Raw genomic sequence first — 7,681 nt, 5'->3', positions numbered from 1 at the left:
CGCCACAGCTTTATGCTACAAACTCAGTGAAAGAAGGGCAGGCAGGTTCAGTGGTGCATTCCCCCTACGCGCACTAGGTACTTGGATGGTACCAGTTCAACATTTGTGTTTCTTTACCAGCTTTGCCATTTTACTTTTATATGTGCAGTCTCTATTTTGCTGTTTCACTATTACGCCAGATTAGCAATCATGCCTTGGGAGGCATTAAAGCAGAATTTTACTAATTTACACTTTGCATAATTCATTATTTTACACAGAAGTGAGTTTTCTCCCAGCCTTTCTTCTATATTCCAATCCCTCTTGAAGATGTATTTCCAATAATTAATCCATCTGAAAGGTAACCCAGATGCCTGATGCCAGATGGGAGCTGTGGTGTGCTCCAGTAGATCCCTCACTGTCCACATGGTAAATTTAGGGACATTCCTAAGGGAGCAAATTTAGACCAGAGGCACATTAAGAAAATTCATGATTTCTACAATGGTAAGTTTTAGTCTGTTAAAGGACTTAGAAGTGCTATTATCATTCTAGCAGGGCATGCTAGAATTCTATCATTTCAGGAATTAAAAAATGTGGATTTGAAACAGTTTATTTGAAAAAGAATTCTAAACTAAAGTTTTTAGTTTAGAAAAAAATGGAAATAAGTTTTCAGTTAATTTCCCAATGAATGGAGCAGTCCAGATCAGCCTGAAGGGTAGTACATGAGGCCAGGGTGGAGCTGGGGGAATCCCACTATCACTATATATAAATACATACAGCAAGGGGATCCAGATGGTGCACTCAGGACTTCCAGGATCTCTGCTAGAGTCCTCAACTGGAGCTGCCAGTCTGCTGGCTATCTCCAGGCATGCATCTGTACTGCACAAGGTCACCTGAACCAGCCTGCTCTGGACCCCCAAACACTACAGGTATGCCACTCAGTATTGCCCGAGCTAATTAACATGAGCAGAGGTTTTGGGCAAACATAGCTGTTCTGCTTCTGGGACCCAAGCTGATATCTGGATGGCACTGAACTCTGCTGTATGGCACCAAATTGGGTAGGGCAGACTGACCTTTTGTAGGGTGCCAAAGAGCTAGGGAGGTGTGCAATTGTTCTCCACAAATGTTTTCTTGAGTGCATATACTTCTGCAGAATGTTTCAATTTTAACAAACTGGCATTTGCCGCTGTGAATACATTTTGCCCCCCCCCCCCAATATCTAGTTGACGCTTAATAGTTATAAATCATTGCATAAGGAACTAAACTGTTCTTGTTAAATAAATTAACAAACAACTTTTGGTGATGCATTACCTTGCTTTGTTAATGCATTTGTTCAGATAGTCAATAATTTGAGCCCCCTAATCTTTAGTGTAAATTAGTGAGGTTTGGCTGTTCCAGAATATCAGTGATAGATTTTGAATATTTAGACTAGTTTATTGGAACTACTACAGGAAATTTTTGGCAATACTGAAAATCCACTTTTAGTACAGAATGCAGCATTCATAATAACGATGGGATATAATTTCTCCTTTATATGCCAAAACACAATGACACGAGTTTTGCAGGCTTTTACCACAGATGAGGTGCGTAGGAGTGGAATTTTTTTCTGTCTGCTAAGTCATTAAGAGGAACAGTTTTATAACTTGAGCACAGGTGATAGATAGGTTTTGAGAAATAAAAGAAAAACAGAAGATAAGCATGACATCTCTCTCTGTTTCTCTCATTTACAAGATCAGGCTGCTTGTATATTAGCTGCTAATCTCTAATATGCAAAATTTTATGCTTCCTTTCCCCCTTTCCTGTTACATTACATTACAGTATTCAAAGAACTTCATAACCCTTGGGTAAAGCAAAGCAGCTAAGATGAAAATGAAGACTCTTGTGTGTTAGTATCTCTGACACTGTGAGCAATTTGGGTGCACAAGGCAGACAATACCAAATTCTTTGCCAGTATGAGAACACTGTAATCAAGTTCAGTTCTTCAGATTTTCAGTCCCTTTTCCAGCAGATATGTGACTGGAAATTCTAGGATTACCTGTTCAACTTCAATAACATTGCATACACTTCCTGAGGGTATTGTAATATCTTACACAAATATTTCATCAACCTCCATTGCCTAAGCCAACTTTGTCTCTGCTTCTGCTTCTGCTTTTTTTTTTAAACTTTACTTGTGGTCTGTGCTACTGCACATCTACCTATCCAGAATTCCACAGATCTTTTAGGACTATGACATTAAAGTTCCCTTGAGAAAGTCTTGTGATGAAATCTCCTCTTTTTTCTCCAGCTTTACTGAACCCTCCTGCAGATTCCCAGATGGCATGAATTGATCCAGCTTCACAGAAGCATGTAATTTTACATCAGCTGAGAATCTACTATAGGGTTGCATATTTTCAAGCGAGTGAGTGGCTCCATAGGGAGTGCAGCAGCCTGGTAAGAGCCATTGTTTTTATCCTCATATTCCTGCAAATCTTTAGAGATTTCTTTTGTGCACAAAAGGTTGTGTCTGGTGTAGTCATCAACCACTCACAGATTTGAATGAGATCAGCCATTGCACAGAAACCTCAGACAACCATTCTAAGAAGTCCGCATTTTCCTACATTGTCTACTCCTCTTGGCTTTTCACTGTTGAAATTCTTTCCTAAGACCACCTCCCCCCTCCCAGTTCTTTTGCTTTTCCTCGGATTTTTATGTGGAAAGACATGATCAGTTCTTCAGCACTGTAATTCATAGTGCAATTCATAGTCTTGGTAGTCTTGATCTAGCAAAGCATTTAAGTATTTGCTGATCTTTTCACTTGAAGTTAATGGTTCCAATCTCACACTCAAAAATAAACAAATGATTAAATACATTGTTGGTTCAAAGCCAAAATAAGTGCAGGTCTGTCTTCCTGAAAATCCCATTTGGTTACTAATTTGCATACTAGCACAGCATGACTTTGAAAGAATTGTCATAATGCACGAACATTGCAGTACTCCCCAGACTTCTATGTTGTGACAGCCCCATTCCTGAAAAGGAGCCAGTTGGCTGTCAGGCTAGAGATGCAGGAGTTATATGCCTCTTCCAAGGTAAGGAATGTTATCACAGCACCAAAATACATGCTGTAATTTTCAGTTATGTAGTTTTCCTGCTGGAAAAAAGAAACGTACATTGGTAGCACTCCAGTGGCTGTAAACTGTAAACTACAGCAAAGGTGATAAATTAAATAAGAAGGTAAGTATGTAGATGTGAGGAACCAGATTTTGAAAAAGATGGGATGATACTTGCATTCCTAAAAGTATAGCAGCATGTATAGGAAAAAAAAAGAAAAAAAGGAGCTTATCTATTCACAATATTTTCAAAGCAACTTGTTTCAGCATGCCTAAGTACATCACACAACTGTACATGACATATTGTGTTTCACCAGTGTTATTCTAAGGCCATACCTATATAGAAATACATACCCCACGTAGTATTACAGGCTTTATGGGGGCAAGTGCATATAGCATGTGTTGCCACACAAACAGCAGCATTAGAAGCAACACAACTTTTCATATGGAAGAAGACTGCCATAGTAGTACACATGACAAATCCCTTTATTGCAGAGGCTAAGACCTGGAAGGGCACAGGCACTGAGCTCATGGTGGCATTAGACATTCCAGAACAGGATTGTCTCTGGTTGCCAGCTATTCACAGTACAAAAGTAGGATAGCTGTCACTGTAACTGATGGGTACAGGTCACAAGGCAGGCTTTAGCAGAAGTCAAGTGATAAGTGCACATAGGAAGATACGAGGAGCCAGGAGACACCAGTATCTAAGCTTTCAGAAAGTTTTCCCTTCAGAAGATGATACCATTTTTTAAGGCGACAAAGTAATTTAATCAGGAGCAGAAGCACTTTAAGGCTTGCTAATATTGGCAGTGATTCATAATATTCAGAGTAAATCTTTATATTCAGACTGCTTCTTGCACAGATGCAGTTAAATGTTTTGAAACTTGTTAAATAGCTCTATGCAGTACTAGCTGTCCATTTTATTTAAAGCTACAGGAGCATAACTTGGAACATGTGCCTACTAGTGACAGTAAGTAAAACAACAAAATTCCCTAAGACAGAAAATAAGACTATATTACATACCTTTTAAAAATATTGTAATTATGGTGACATGATCTATGATACAAATTAGATTATTTCTAGCATTCTAATGACGTGAATCCTATTTTTACCCTCCAGTGAGCAATGTGTTTCTTTCTTTACATATAAAATATTCTGCATTGATCAATTTTGTCTGATTTGGCAGACAATATCATTCTGTTCCTTCCTGACTCCTACTTAAAACTCTGCATAAAATATTAACCCTAGCATTACACAGAGACAGATTTTTGCATCTAATTATTACTCATTTTGCAGCCTGGAGACAGTATTAAGAAAGACAAAGTATGATACCACTCGCTCCTTCCCAATATATGCATTCTGTCTGCTATGTTGTTGAGATGAGGATTATACTGGGATGGTGCTTCTCTTTATGAAATTCCTGTTTTACAACATCTTCCGTGTTTCACAGGATCCTGAGGGACATATTTGAGACCAGGGAATCTTAGAGAACACAGTCCAGGCATTGATTTATTGTGGGATGGGAAGAATTTGAGCTCCTTTATTAGCCCTCATTCCTGGCTTTTCCTCTGCAGTACTGACATCCAAGCGACCCCTTGGTGCCCTTCAGAGAGAACCTTCCCTCCAGGTGCTCAAGGGTACGGATAAGTAGGTGGTGGGCATCGCCCTTTTGTGCCAAGGTGGCTTCTGTCCCTGCGTCCATGTGGATGGCAGAGGGAAAAAGAAGGACCACACGTTATGAAAATACAGGTACTTAGAGCAGAGCATAGAAATGGTGCAGTTTTGTTCAAAACTAGGGTGAGAAGTGGAGATCTTTCCTTACTGTTTCATCTGAGCCTTGGGTGCATCCCCGACCCCAGGGTTTGGCTGACTTGGCTCAGACTGGCCCCAGTGTGGTGCAGCTGAGTGGCCATGGAGCTGACCGCTGTGGGAAGAGCTGTGTGAGAAAGCTGTCCAATATGGGGACCTCTTGGCCTGACTGTGGACCTGTGCGTCCCTACGCCCTGCCCTAGCCATCTGGACTCTTGGCTGACCCTGCTTACCATCACCGGACCTGCTCTGCTCTTCTTGCTCAGGTCCCCTGGGACTACACCCCAGGCAGGGAGGCCACGGTCCCCGCTTGCCTTGCTGCGGCCCTTGACTCCCGGTGCCCTGGGCCTTGGTGCTCCTGACACTCCTTGCATTAGCTCTGGTAGGTGGATGTGTGTTTCTAGCCAAACTGCCCTATAGCCAGAGGACAGAGCTGTTTCTTTGGAGTGATGGATGGGTTTGAATCCCTCCAGAGTGTGAAAGCTCAATGCAGGTCTCCTGGGATGCAGGGCTAAACCCAGGCACTGCTCTTGGAAAAGGCCTGTGGATCTGAGCAGACGGAAGCCTGAGGAGGTGCATGATTTCGGACACTGACTGATGGTGACCATTTCTTGTTGCTAGTTAAGGCAGCTCTCTAAGTGGTGTGCTGGCTGGTTTGGATCCTTCATCTGAGATGTCTGACTCAGCATGGCTCTTGTGTGAGGCTCTTAGGCTCCTTGGGCAGTGGGCAGTTACATTACTTTTGTTAATGAGCTGCATGCCAAACTTCAGGGTCATCACGGGGATATTTACAGACATTTTAAGATGCCCACAGGCGAAACACATTCTATATAGAAATTTTACAGCCATGTAGACTCCAATACAATGACATACTAATGGGCCTGCAAGGTACCAGACTTAATGTCATTTCAGGATTAGGTGCGTGTGGTATTTGTAGATGGGGAAGCTTGCTTGGAAGCAAATGGAGTGGAGATTTTGACCAGAACACAGAAAACAGCAATCTGTTTAGTAAGTCGTAGGTATAGACTGGAACCTAAACAAGATTATCAGATATTTATTTCAAAGTTTTTAAATTGCTTTTGTCTCTGACATAAAAAATCTCCTTTCCTGAGCCTCTCTGCTTGAAGAGATGGTCTTTTAAGCACTCTGAATCCTAAATGTATACAAATCCAAAGGAATTCCTTCACAGTGTTTAGATATAAGCTCCAATTTAGGTATAAGCCTTGCCTTGCCTCCTCCAAAACGAATAGTGTGCTATGGCTTAACTCCAGCTAGGATTTTTACCTTGAGAGGAAATGCAGAATAAAAATGGAAAGATGTATTTTTCCCTCTCTTACATTCAGCATTTTTTCTTCAGTTTGATAAAACTCCCAGCAATTCTAACCGAAACTAGGATTTTAATATGCGTTAGACTTCGTAAAGGATGAAGAGGGTAAGTCTGGCTCCTGGATTCTATGTGTGCATGGGTAATATGTGTGAGAGTAAAATATTCCTCTTTCCTGGAATGGGTTCAAGTCATTGTAATACATTGTGATAGGACCCATCTCGCCTAACTTTAGATATCTCCGTTTAAGCTATGCTTCTCAGCTAGCCCTTTCAAGCCAAGGAGAGACACAGGCATTTCTAGAGCATGAATCATTTGACCTGTTTTAATTATCTGCTTTAGGGTGAGGCAAATCTCCACTGACTATCAAAGAAGTCTCGAGTGACTCACTCACATACAGGATAAGATGAATTCCATCCCAGTTGCAGTATTGCACCTTCACTGGTCACATGATTCAATACAGACATTTCTTGAACCCTAATACTATAGCTATGCTTTGCACTCTAGTTATGGAAATAGGTGAGTGTTAGCTTTTGTTCATATTTGCAAGGTATGGGCCTGAAATTCTTCCTTGCCAATTGTCCCAAGCCTGCGTTTGAGCGAGTGGAGTTTTTATATTCTCCTTTAACAAAAGGCTTAGTTAAGTTCCTGACTTAGAAAAAAAAGATGGATATTTTATTTATTTCCTCAGTCTAAAATAAATCTTTCAGGTAAACATAGAATTGCAGAACTCATTAGTGACCCTCAGTGTTCTTACTGTTTTTACATTTGATCCTTTTCCTTTCTAAGGAACACATACTTCAGATCTAAGGGACAGGAAAAGCTTCGCTTAAATGCACTCAGAGGAAATGTTTCTTTCTCCAAATTTACTGGGTAATATGTTGCCACTGGTTGCTCAGTCGTGTCATCTTCCATCATGTGGAGTAATACATGGTGACTGTGACAGCCAGATATGACATCTCCCTCAAGGAGACATTGCCTGGGGGAAAATGCTCATTATTTTGAAACCCATGACATTCTTCAGAAATTAAGTTAAAAAAGGGAAAGAAAAAAAAGAAGTTTAAAACAAACACAACTGTAAGACCCAACAACAACTTACCCACCCCCTTTTCAGAAATATTTGGCTGATTCTTCCTGCAAAGATCATAAGTGACCAGACACGGCAAACAATTAATCCATTCATCTAATAAATTTTAATGAGAACAAAAAGGTCTCAGAATTCCAGCTGTCTGATAAAAAATGTAATGAGAACAAAACCCAGCATTAAGATTACTGTGTGAACAGAAATTATACAAATTATTTCCATTTGACTAAGGTTATGATGAGAACACAAGTAAATGGTGTAAAGTAAATGGTGACAAGTAAATGGTGTAGATTTAATCAGTTCTTTCAACAGGATGAACATGGCAATTTGATTGTTCTCTACAGATGCTGTGCCAGCTCATGACAGGCATAGTGTACTGTAAGCTAGGCTAAGGAAGACATG

General features: G+C 40.5%; 1 long non-coding RNA gene across 1 annotated transcript in view; it reads left to right on the top strand.

The window, feature by feature from the left end:
- The window catches only part of LOC112976755, a 36,898-nt gene that overhangs the window by 2,732 nt on the left and 26,485 nt on the right, over positions 1-7,681 (top strand). The window contains exon 2 of the long non-coding RNA XR_003257136.1: positions 2,261-2,406. This is a non-coding gene — a long non-coding RNA (uncharacterized LOC112976755). The remainder of the gene's footprint in view (positions 1-2,260; positions 2,407-7,681) is intronic.

Source organism: Apteryx rowi, unplaced genomic scaffold (assembly GCF_003343035.1).
Source record: "Apteryx rowi isolate R43461 unplaced genomic scaffold, aptRow1 scaffold_762, whole genome shotgun sequence".
NCBI classification, from domain to species: Eukaryota; Metazoa; Chordata; class Aves; order Apterygiformes; family Apterygidae; genus Apteryx; species Apteryx rowi.
The sequence above is the reverse complement of the archived record's forward strand: the minus strand, read 5'-3'. Positions and strand labels throughout refer to the sequence as shown.